At 35.6% G+C, this 13,328-nt stretch overlaps 2 non-coding genes across 2 annotated transcripts; both read left to right on the top strand.

Moving 5' to 3' along the window:
* Positions 1 to 3,907: 3,907 nt before the first annotated feature.
* LOC145561040 (small nucleolar RNA R71) lies at positions 3,908 to 4,014 on the top strand. Its single transcript, XR_014093623.1, has one exon. It is a non-coding gene; the product is annotated as a small nucleolar RNA R71 (small nucleolar RNA).
* A 6,991-nt stretch (positions 4,015 to 11,005) lies between these two features.
* LOC145561098 (small nucleolar RNA R71) lies at positions 11,006 to 11,112 on the top strand. Its single transcript, XR_014093679.1, has one exon. It is a non-coding gene; the product is annotated as a small nucleolar RNA R71 (small nucleolar RNA).
* The last annotated feature ends 2,216 nt before the right edge of the window (positions 11,113 to 13,328 follow it).

Below are 13,328 nucleotides of genomic sequence, written 5' to 3'. Positions count from 1 at the left end.
GATAATACCTGCATCAAGTAATTTCATAACCTCTTTCTTGACTACTTCCTGCATATTAGGATTCAACCTTCTCTGGGGTTGGATACAGGGCTTATAGTTGTCCTCTAAATGTATCATGTGCATACTAAAATCAGGACTAATACCCTTAAGATCATCAATACTTTACCCAATTGCTCTTTTATGGGTTCGAAGAACCTCTAGAATTTGGGAAGTTTGTGGGTCATCAAGTGCAGTACTGATGATCACAGGGTATAGTTCCTGTTCATCAAGAAAAATATATTTTAAATGAGAAGGGAGAGGTTTTAGGTCAGGTTTCTTAACCTCTACAGGTTTTGATTCTTGAACTAAATTTACTACCTTCATTTGGGGTCTAACTCTTTTAGGGAAAGAGCTTTTTCAAAGGCATTTACTTCATTACCCCAGACGCTTGCAGTATCAGCAGATAAATTTCCACAAAGAATTTCCTCCAAGGGATCCCTTGCAAAAACCTGTGGTAAGATATCATCACAAATATCATCCATTATATCAATCACATCAATAAAACAACAATTTTCCTCTAAGATAGGTCCTTTCAAAACTTTCCCTAAATTAAAAGTAACATTATCATCACCAACAGAAAGGGTTAGTTTACCATTTTTGACATCAATAATGGCTCCTGCAGTATGGATAAAAGGCCTACCTAATATAATGGGGATTTGTGTATCCTCAGCCATGTCTAAAACAACGAAATCAACAGGGATAAAAAATTTACCAACTCTGACAGGGACATCCTCTAAAATTCCTAAAGGGTACTTGTAGGCGTCGCTCGAAGTGCGCCTACGTAAAAGCATGTTGTGAATATGCTTGGCACTCATAGGAAGTGGGAATTGACATTACGATTAGGGACAACGATTAGGGACAAATAAAGTAGGGAGCCGCCAACAAGTTTTTAAGGAACTTGTAAACCGTTCACGGATCATTATAAGGCAACCACGATTAAGGGACAACAATAGGCAACAACGATTGACCCGTGAAGGTTACACCCCATTCATAATCCATGAGATTACTAACTCCATATGGTTCAAAACCACGAAAGGAGGATCGGGGATGATGGTACGAAGTGAGCCATGGAGTCACATTCGCCCGTATTGGCCTCTACTCGATTCTTATATTGAAAAGCATTCCTGTGATCTCAAAGGCATACAAACAAAATATTCAATTCGCTCCAAACTATTATTTAACTAAATTGGTTGAACATTAATGCACACATTATTCTAAAATATTGGTGATCACTTCAATTAATAATAAGATTAAAAGGGATCCTAAACCGGTTGTCCAAATTATCTTATTAGGCGTGATTTTCAATTACATATTCCCTTTAAACATGCAATATGGTGATCAATAAAAATAATAGAATAACATTAATATTAAAACCAATTTAATCACAATTCCAACAACATAAAATCGTTAGAAGAATAATAAAAATAAAAGGAGCATGACTCTTACTTTGATTCTGTTTGTTTGCAAGTACAAAATAATAAACGAGTTAGTAACTTCAAGGAAATGAATAAACAATAATTAAATTAAATAAAGTATAGTTGATTTTGGGGCCAAACCCTCAAACAATTCTACCTGTCACGCCTTGGCTTAAGGATAGAACCACGAGTAAAGTATGGACTCCTTTGAGTACTTGAAGAAGGAATTTTGAAGTGAAAAGGGTAGGCTAGTGTTTAGGCTAAAGCATAGAAGAGAGAAAATAAAATAAGAGAATTACTTCGTGCCCCGTACATCAGAAATGAGGGGGTATTTATAGGGAAAATGTGCTGAGGGAGCACACAGAACCCTAAAATGATAAAAACCCTAAAAAAGTATCCCGTGACACGGTCACACTGTACCGTGACACGGGAAGCTCTACCGTCAGACGATACACTTTCCCGTGACACGGTACATTTCTGGTGTGACGCGGGAAATTTTCAGAAAACGGGATAAAAAACGCGATAAGGGTTTACGCGGAAAAGACACGGAATGTCCCGTGTCACGGAAGACCTCCCGTGTCACGGGAAATCCTACCGTCAGACGGGAAGGATTCCCGTGACACGGTAGGTACCTGTCGTGGCGCGGGAAATTCCTGCCTGTTTTTCCGTCTAAATACACTTTTAACCCTAATTTCCTTCGGCATTTTAAGTGCCGATTGATAATTTCGGGCCTTTTCTGACTTTTTATTATTCGGGCTAAAATAAGAAAATAATTAAATAAAAATAAATAAAGGGTTTGGGCTAAAAATAAATAATAAAACAATAAAATAAAAAAGGTTTGGGCTAGAATTAATTAATAAGTTTGGGCTGAAATTAAAACTATGCTTTTACCAAACATCAAGACTAATCCATGGACTGTTCAAAAATATGAATTTAATAAAATACGATTTTTTAAGCACTCTTGGGATTAAATACTAAACCCGACCAATAGTGGCGGTGAAAGGTTGTTCATCATCGGGTTTGGTTTTGGGGAGACATTTTTAGGTGTCTACAGTATTTAACAGAACGATCTGCCATTTGCAAAGTTATATTAGTAATTTTTAAATCACTTATATTAAGTTTAGCACAAACAGACGATGGCATAACACTGACACTGGCACCCAAATAACACAAAGCTTTATCAATGAAAACATTTCCCATATGACAAGGGATAGAAAAACTACCAAGATCCTTTAACTTAGGAGGGGATTTATTTTGCAATAAAGCACTACATTCCTCTATAAAAGCTACACTTTCTACCTCATTAAAGGCCCTTTTCCTAGTCAGAATATCTTTCATAAACTGAGCATATACAGGAACCTGAGTGATAAAATCAGTGAAAGGAACTGTTACTTGCAAGTATTTCACAACCTCTAAAAACTTACCGAATTGTTTATCAAACTTACTCTTCAATTGTCTATTGGGGAATGGTAGTTTGATAATTGGGCTCTGCACATCTCCTCCCTTATCCTGAGATTTACCCTGCAAAGAAACATTAGAAGGGTTTGTATCTTTTTGTAGCCCTGCAGGGTTAGCAGGATTAGCGTTTGGTATAGAGGAATCAGTATCAGGAACATTTTCATCTTCCTTAGCATAGGAGGTCCATCATAATGTGAACCACTCCTTAGAGTGATTGCATTGGCATGATCTGTGGGATGGATTGGTTGCGATGGTAGTGCTCCCTGCTTACGGGTTTGTAGGGTAGATGAAAGCTGCGCAATTTGATTATCCATGATTTTATTATGAGCTTTAATTGAATCAATTTGTGCATCCCTACTCTCCATATGCTTTTGCATGTTTGCAAGCATTGCTCTAATTTCTGTCATAGCAGGGTCAGAAGATGAAGAGGGTCGTGCTTGTTTTTTCTGGCCAGAATTAGGATGGTAATATTTTTGCTGTGGTGGAGGTTGCTGTTGTGGTTGTTGTGAAGGTGGAGAGTTTTTTACATTGGTGCTCCGGTAAGAAATATATGGATGGTTCCGAAGACCAGATTATAAGAGTTGGAGTATGGGTTATTTTGCTTATAGGTTTGAAAGGCATTAACTTGCTCCATGGAACTCCCAATCTTGCTCCCAATGCCCTACAATTCCACAATTTTCACAGCATGCTTCATTTTTAGCAACATCAAAAACATTAGCTACATAGTTAGGAGCAACAATAAGACTATCTAGTTTCTAACAAATAGATGTTAAATGAGCTTGCAAAAAGGATACGAATCAACATTATGTTTTCCTTTGTTAGCAAACCCTCTCGGATTCCTGTATTGGGAATTGTGTATTGCCATATCTTCGATAACCTGTCCTGCATCTTCCACATTTAGATTCATGAATCTCCCACTAGCTGCAGAATCTAGAACTAATCTAGATGAATTTCCAAGTCCATTGTAAAAGGCTTGGATTAATTGCCATTGTACCAGATTATGGTGGAGGCATTCTCTCTGTAGATCCTTGAACCTCTCCCAAGCCTCATATAGAGTTTCATCGGCCTCTTGGGCGAAGTTTTGAATAACATTGCTTAGTACAGCTGCTCTCTCTGAAAGGTAATATTTATTATAAAAATTCAAGGCAACAGTTTCCTAGTCAGTAATACCAAGTTCAGTTCTATTCAAACCATTAAACCATAATTTAACTTTTCCACATAATGAAAAGGAAAAAAAAATCTCCCTGATTTGGTCCTGCGTGACCCCGGCTTGTCTAATGGTGTTGCAATACTGGCAGAAATCTGCAATGTGAAGATTAGGATCTTCACCCTTAGCTCCACTGAATTGCTTCTTCTCCATCATGGTGATAAAAGACAAATATGAGAATTGCCTCAAAGAACTAACGTTCTCTGAGACAAGAGGGGATAATCTAGACTACAAAAATGATCAGAAAATAAAAATAAAATTGTTTTCCCCGGCAACGACGCCAAAATTTGACAGGCTCAAGTCGTACTCACCCAATAAAAAATAATACCTAAATCCACTAACTATGCAGATAGGGAAGAAGGGTCGAACCACAGGGAAACAAGTCAATTTATTTCTAATTAATTAAATGCATTCTTAATTATCAAGTAACCAAATTATTATTATTATAAGGGTAACTAAACTAGTAAAAGTAAGAGTAGGAAGGAATAAAAGTAAAAGGGAATTCAATGAAATAACAGCCTAGGGCATAGGTTCACCAATAAACAATATTCCAGGGTAACACATAATAATCAATCATCAATGCATCAATTAATAAGATCATAAAGGGCTTTCGCTACGTATTACAATCACATAGTTAATTTACCGGTATTAAATCTCATCTCTTGAATCTCGACTTAACCATTTATAAATTAGTCCGCCTATTGAAACTAAGCCTAAACATCAATTCTCATCTCTCGAATCTCGAATCAATATTGCTAAACTCATACAACTAAACCAGGCCTAATCTAATTGCACAACATTAAATCAATCAATAGGAAAAATAATTAATCATTGACAATCAACAATCATAAATTACCCCTTCATATTATTTATTGGATCCCCATAAACCCTAGAAATAAAACTACTCACTCATAATTAAATCTAAACTAAATAAAGCAATTAAATAAGCCATAAGAGAATAAAGAAATAAATTTGCTGAAATTAATAGAGATGAAATCGTTACCAAAATCAATGGAACTACAAACTTGAGTCAAGAACAAGAGTTGAGAGAATTTTAGAGAGAGAAAATAATCTAAGTAGAGAGAGAAAGTCTAAAAAAGAAGGTAAACAAAAACTAAGCACTCAAATCGTACTTAAACCACTCTAAAACAATCCTATTTAGAAACTAAGAATTCGGCAAACATGTCTCTCAGAAACACGCGCCCGATCGGGCCCGCCTTTTTCTTTGAATCTCTTCTAGGCAGCTACGCCCAATCGAGATAACGCTCACCCGATCAGGGGCGCCTTGCTCGATGCACCTGACTGCGTGCGCGCCCGATCGGGCGTAAGCTTGCCCGATCGGGCCCGGTTACTTCTTCGACGCTTGGACTTCGATTGGGCTTGATTCTTCGGCCCAATCAAGATTTCCTCTTCGGGTCTTGCATACTTGGTCAAAGTACCCCGGTATCATATATACCGAGCCCTTAATCACCGGCTTTAACCGGTCCTGGGCTTCAAAGATGGTCGTGCTCCTCTAGAGTTCGTAGTTGCTCCATGTAAACCCGGGAAAACGCTCCAAAAGTGCAATTTCCTACAAAACTCAAGCAAAACTACAAAAACACTAGAAAACACCAATTAGTAATAAAAGTGGCTCTAAAGAGCCAAAAACACTACTAATTATGACCAAGGGACGGAGGTAAAATACTATATAAATTGGACACATCACTAACCTCTCAAGCATTTGATCAATAAAGGGGAGAGGGAAGTGGTCCTTTTTAGTGGCGATATTTAATCTACGATAGTCAATGCACATACGCCACCCTGTAAAAGTTCTAATGGGAATCAATTCATTTTTCTAGTTTTTAATCACAGTCATCCCACCCTTTTTAGGAACCACCTGTACAGGACTTACCCACTTAGAGTCAGAAATAGGATAGATAATACCTGCATCAAGTAATTTCATAACCTCTTTCTTGACTACTTCCTGCATATTAGGATTCAACCTTCTCTGGGGTTGGATACAGGGCTTATAGTTGTCCTCTAAATGTATCATGTGCATACTAAAATCAGGACTAATACCCTTAAGATCATCAATACTTTACCCAATTGCTCTTTTATGGGTTCGAAGAACCTCTAGAATTTGGGAAGTTTGTGGGTCATCAAGTGCAGTACTGATGATCACAGGGTATATTTCCTGCTCATCAAGAAAAATATATTTTAAATGAGAAGGGAGAGGTTTTAGTTCAGGTTTCTTAACCTCTCCTGGTTTTGTTCCAGAACTAAATTCACTACCTTCATGGTCTCTTTGGGGTCTAGCTCTTCTAGGGAAAGAGCTTTTTCAATGGCATCCACCTTATTACCCCAGACGCTTGCATTATCTGCAGATAAATCTCCACAAAGAATTTCCTCTAAGGGATCCCTTGCAAGAACCTGTGGTAAGCTTTCATCACAAATATCATCCATTATATCAATCACATCAATTAAACAACAATTTTCCTCTAGCATAGGTCCTTTCAAAACTTTCCCTAAATTAAATGTAACATTATCATTACCAACAGAAAGGGTTAGTGTAACACCCCAATAATTCTCTCTTAAAACCTGTAAATACCCTGAAAAAAATCCAAGAGAATTATTGGCATGCTACCGCCACGTGTTCAAACGTTAAGGCTATATCAGAAATTAACTCAGTTATAAATAAGTTTCAAAACCAATAACCAAAACCAAATTAAATCATACAATTTGGAACCATTAAGGCCCTTATTTAAAACCCCACAAAAGTAGTAAATAAATAAAACATGAGTTTAAATAAATTCAAACTTATGGAAAGAAATAAACTGCGAATAATAACCAACTCTCTACTCAAAATCCCACAACCTTGATGCGAATGCTGCGTTTGTAAGAACCTGTGGTTAATCTGCTCCCCAATATTACAAATGTAAACATTGGATCGTCACAGGGTCATTGAAAGGTGAAGGCCATGACCAAAGAAAAACACACACAAAAGCACGCAATCAGCAAAGCTGAGTACATACAAGATGCGAAACAAATAAGAAATCCATAACATGCTACTAATAATCAATCATCATACATCATTAAATTATAGACTCAACACACGACTCAATTATCAATTTTATTAAGACTTCACTAGTTAATTAAGACTTCACTAGTTAATAGTAGCAAACTCAATTTATTTAATTCTTTGGATTAAGAAATAGACAAGGTTGTCCAACCCATGCTCCATTTGGAACATCAATAAAGAAAACCCCATGCCCCCTTTCAGAAACATCAATAAACATCCAACGACCACGGGCGCGACTCCGTGACCGTAGTTAGTATGAGATCTCACCTAACTCCTAGTTTTAAAAAAAATAATATTTGAAATAGGAGACTCGTAGATCAGACGACCTCGATAAAAGTACACGACTAATACCCCGTGTACCCCAACCCCTGATTGTCATTACTCCAGAAGTGCACCAATCAAGAGTTTTATTGCTCATCCATCTTGCACTTTACGTGATTTACAGGTTTAGACTTGGTGATGACTCATATGCAAACAATACAATCAATCCAATATCAATTCAATCAAGTAAAACAACTTTCCAATTTCAATTCTTGATTTATTAGTGACAAGCAACGATTATTATTTATTCCTTTAACTACCTCGGTGTATAAACACTTTGAGTGCATAAGGAACCCCAAAACCTTAACCTCGTCTTTTAAGACTTGAATTGGATCTTCCTTTATTCATTCTATTTCAATAATCATGAATGAGTAATAAATAAATCATTCCACATATTCACATACCTTTGCGTCTAAGCGCATCTTGCAAAGTTAATGCATAAATAATATTTGCAAAGTAAAATAGTGCATATCATAAGGAAATCACAATGTATAACCAAACAATTATTCCCAGTCATCCCTATACATGATACTAAGTTCTCGATCCATCCTTAAACATGGACCTACAAGCAAGGTTTCGCAACTTGTACGTACCTTGAATAAACGAATTGGTATGCCACTTTACAATCTAGAAATCACCTTCAATAAACTCCTCTCCTAAACCAAACAATAACATCTCAATCAATACCCAATCAATCAAATTTACAGCAATACTAACTTATTTTTAAACCCTCAAAATCCAAATAAAAAAACACTTTAAAATCTTCCCTTTAGTTAAAATTAAAGGCTTATATATAGTTCTTTAAATTTTCTTCATAAAATCCTTAAAATACACTCTTATACATGAAATTACAGCAAGTTTAAAGTTTAATAAAAATCTGAAAATTATTTTAAAACCCCTAATAATCTCCCTTTTTAATGGGTGATTAAACCCTCTTTATAAAACATCAAATGTAGTACTTAGAAACTATTTCCAGTACCTAAAACTTAAATAAAAACATATATTTTTGCTTAATTAACTTTAAACATAATTAATTTTATTAATCAAACTCAAGGATAATATTTTAAGTATAAAAAAACTTCGTTAAAATCAAAAACTGCCCGAAAATCATATTTAGAGGCTGAATTTGGCCACGAGAGGGTGGTGCTCACTACCAAAGGTAGTGAGTCTTTCTTAAAACGTTGTTTCTACATGAAAAACTGTACTTTTTTTTTTTTATCAAAATTGAATGAGTTCAGAACCTGACCGGGATTAAAACAGGATTAATATTAACGAACGGAATCTAAAAATTAAAACACGAATTTAAATGTTCAAAATAATCTGGAATTAAATTAAACTAATCATTAGTTATAATCACCAAAATTTCAAAACATCATTACTATAAAAGCCCTAAATCAATTGTTCATAAAAACCATAAAATCATGATTTTCAATAATTAAAAACCCTAGGTTATAAAATTTACAAAATCTGAAAATTATGACATTTATAAAATCTGAAATTATAAAGTTTAATAATCAAAATACAATTTGATATTAATTAAATTAATTTCAAACAATAAAATCAAAACCCATAAATCAATAATTATAATTACACAAATTAATAAAACAAAGGAGAAAATAAGACTAACCTTTTTGTGCGGGAAATTTTTGGGGATTCATGGGGTATTTATAGCTAGGGGAGAATGTTGTAGGGTAAATAGAAAGATTGAGCCTCATAAAAATAATGGGTCAATTAAGTAAACAAATGGGTTAGGCTTGTTTGATTAAACATAAATTGTAGAATAAAAGTGCATAAAATAATTTGTTCTAATAATTTTCGACCCAGATTAATAATTTGAAACTTTTGAAATTAAATTTCGGAATATAACAAATAAATATTATAAATAAAATAAAATTTCATTTATAAAATATTTAAAAAAATACGGGGGATTACAGCTAGTTTACCATTTTTAACATCAATAATGGCTCCTGCAGTATGGTGAAAAGGCCTACCTAATATAATGGGAATTTGTGTGTCCTCAGCCATTTCTAAAACAACAAAATCAACAGGGATAAAAAATTTACCAACTCTGACAGGGACATCCCTCTAAAATACCTAAACGGTACTTAACAGAACGATCTGCCGTTTGCAAAGTTATATAAGTAACTTTTAAATCACCCATATTAAGTTTAGAACATATAGACGATGGCATAACACTGACACTAGCACCCAAATCACACAATGCTTTATCAATGAAGACATTACCTATATGACAAGGGATAGAAAAACTACCAGGATCCTTTAACTTAGGAGGGGATTTATGTTGCAATAAAGCACTACATTCCTCTTTAAAATCTACAGTTTCTACCTCATCAAAGGCCCTTTTCCTAGTCAAAATATCTTTCATAAATTTAGCATATGCAGGAACCTGAGTGATTAAGCCAATGAAAGGAACTGTTACCTGCAGGTTTTTCACAACCTCCAAAAACTCTTACTGAATTGTTTATCAAACTTACTCTTCAATTGTCTATTGGGGAATGGTAGTTTGATAAATGGGCTCTGCACATCTCCTCCCTTATCCTGAGATTTACCCTGCAAAGAAACATTAGAAGGGTTAGTATCTTTTTGTAGCCCTGCAGGGTTAATAGGATTAGCATTTGGTATAAAGGAATCAGGGTCAGGAACAGGTCCATCTTCCTTTGGCATAGGAGGTCTATCATAATGTGAACCACTCCTTAGAGTGATTGCATTGGCATGATCTGTGGGATGAATTGGTTGCGATGGTAGAGCTCCCTGCTAACGGGTTTGTAGGGTTGATGAAATTTACGCAATTTGATTATCCATGATTTTATTGTGGGCTATGATTGAATCAATTTGTGCATCCCTACTCTCCATGTGCTTTTGCATGCTTGAAAGCATTGCTCTAATTTCTGTCATAGCAGGGTCAGAAGATGAGGAGGATTGTGGTTGGGTTTTCTAGCTAGAATTAGGATGGTAATATTTTTGCTATGGTGGGGGTTGTTGTTTTGTTTTTCGTGGAGGCGGAGGGTTTTGTACATTGGTACTCCTGTAGGAAATATATGGGTGGTCCAGAGACCGGGATTATAAGAGTTGGAGTATGGGTTATTTTGCCTATAGGTTTGAAAAGCATTAACTTGATCCATGGAACTCCTACAATCTTGCTCCCAATGCCCTATAATTCCACAATTTTCACAAAAAGCTTCATTATTAGCAAAAGCAGAAACATTAGCTACAGAGTTAGGAACAACAATAAGATTATCTAGTTTCTGACAAATAGATGTTAACTAAGCTTGCAAAAAGGAAACAGAATCGACATTATGTTTTCCTTTGTTAACAAACTCTCTCGGATTCTCGTATTGGGAATTGTGTATTGCCATAATTTCGATAACTTGTCCTGCATCTTCCACATTAAGATTCATGAATCTCCCACTAGCTGCAGAATCTAGAATTGATCTAGATGAATTTCCAAGTCCATTGTAAAAGGCTTGGATCAACTGCCATTGTGCCAGATTATGGTGGGGGCATTCTCTCTGTAGATCCTTGAACCTCTCCCAAGCCTCATATAGAGTTTCATCGGCCTCTTGGGCAATGTTCTGAATAGCACTCCTTAGTACAGCTGTTCTCTCTGCAGGGTAATATTTATTATAAAAATTCAAGGCAAGAGTTTCCCAGTCAGTAATACCAAATGCAGTTCTATTCAAACCATTAAACCATAATTTAGCTTTTCCACATAATGAAAAGGGAAAAAGAATCACCCTAATTTGGTCCTGCGTGACCCCAGCTTGTCTAATGGTGTTGCAATACTGGCAGAAATCTACAATGTGAAGATTAGGATCTTCACCCTTAGCTCCACTAAATTGCTTCCTCTCTATCATTGTGATAAATTGGGGTTTGATTTCAAATTGCACTCCATCAAGGGCCAAAGTAGGAGTAAGATGTGGAAAATCTGTTAGGGTTGGCTGCAAATAATCGATGAGCTTCTTAGGTGTTGCCATCTCTGATTCTGGATCTGAAGGGATTTCTGAATCACTGGAATCAGTTTGAGGGTCTCTTCGATTATTGTTTTCCTCAGAGCCCGCGATGATTTGTCTGTAGAGATTCTTTTGTCTATGGTAAGAGCGCTCGATCTCAGTCGAATGGAATGTAACCTGATCTGGAACACCTGGGCATTAACAAAGAACTAAAAGACTAATATGAGAATCGCCTCAAAGAACTAACGTTCTCTGAGACAAGAGGGGATAATCTAGACTACAAAAATAATCAGAAAATAAAAATAAAACTGTTTCCTCGGCAACAATGCCAAATTTTGACAGGCTAAAGTCGTATCACCTAATCAAAAGTATTACCTAAGTCCTCTAACTAATGCAGATAGGGAATTAGGGTCGAATCCACAGGGAAACAAGTCTTTCTTTTCCTAATTAATTAATATAATCTAGATTATCAAGTAACCAATTTGTTGTTATAAAAAGGGAACTAACTACGAAGATCAAGTTTAGGGAATTAACATTGCACAAATAACATGATTAACAGGCTCTTGCAATTCATTAACCAACATGGATCTAACTTGCTCTCGCAATTTATTAAATCTAAGTTCCTATTGAAAATAGCCTTTAATATCAAATTAACATCTGCTCGATTCATCAATTTAATATTGCTATACTTTTACAATCAAATCACATCTGCTCGATTCATAATCCAATTGTAAGGAATTAAAACAGTTCAATAAGAAATTATTAGGCAATATTAATAATCAACAATAACAAATTATCCCTTCATATTAATTACGGATCCCCATAAACCCTAGAATTAAACTACTCGGACATAATTAAAACTAAACTAATCAAAGCAATTAAACAAGTCATGAAGAAACAAAGTAATAAAATTGCTGAAATTAATAAAATAAGAAATCGTTACCAAAGTAATCGGAATTAAGGAGTTGAGTCAAGAACAAGAGTGAGTTGTAAGAGAGAGAAATAATCTAAGTAGAGAGGGAAAGTCTAAGAAGAGAGGTACTAAGCAAAAACATTAAAATCGTACTTAAACAATAATCTAAAATTATTCCTAATTAGAAAATAAGAAATCGCCGAAGATGCCTCCCCAGAAACACGCGCCCGATCGGGCCCGCCTTTTTTTCTTCACACATCCTTCTGAGCAGGCGCGCCCGATCGGGCCAATGCTCACCCGATCAGGCCCGGCTTTTCCTTGAAGCTTGGAACTTCGATTCGGATTACTTCTTAGCCCAATCCGGATATCCACCTAGGGTCTTGAATACTCGATCCAACGCTTGTATTCCACAAGTCGATCTTTTAACCACCGGCTTGATGACTCTAACCGACTTTGGGCTTCAAAAACGGTCGTGCTCCTCCAATGTCCGTAGTTGCTCCATGAAAACCCGGGAAAATGCTCGAAAAGTGCAATTCCCTACAAAACTCAACCAAAACTACGAAAACACTAGAAAACACCAATTAGTAATAAAAGTGGCTCTAAAGAGCAAAAAACACTACTAATTATGACCAAGGGACGGGGGTAAAATACTATATAAATTAGACACATCAGAATGCTTCCTATTTTCTTTCTAAATATCATGTTAGTATCATGTTAGGGCTAAAGCTTTGATTTTATATGTTTAGTGACATGCTAGGGTTTGTTATTAGTCTTGTTAGTATCATGCCTAGGATCTTGCTATTCTTATGCTTTATTGTTAACATGATTATTTTTATAATTGTTATTATTATGATTATTTTAATTATGATTGTTTTTGTGATGATTATTATGTTTCTTGATATTATTATTGTTATTGCTTGATCACGCCTTTTATGCATGTTTAAAG

Source organism: Chenopodium album, chromosome 9 (genome assembly GCF_948465745.1).
Source record: "Chenopodium album chromosome 9, dcCheAlbu1.1, whole genome shotgun sequence".
Classification (NCBI taxonomy): domain Eukaryota; kingdom Viridiplantae; phylum Streptophyta; class Magnoliopsida; order Caryophyllales; family Amaranthaceae; genus Chenopodium; species Chenopodium album.
The sequence above is the reverse complement of the archived record's forward strand: the minus strand, read 5'-3'. Positions and strand labels throughout refer to the sequence as shown.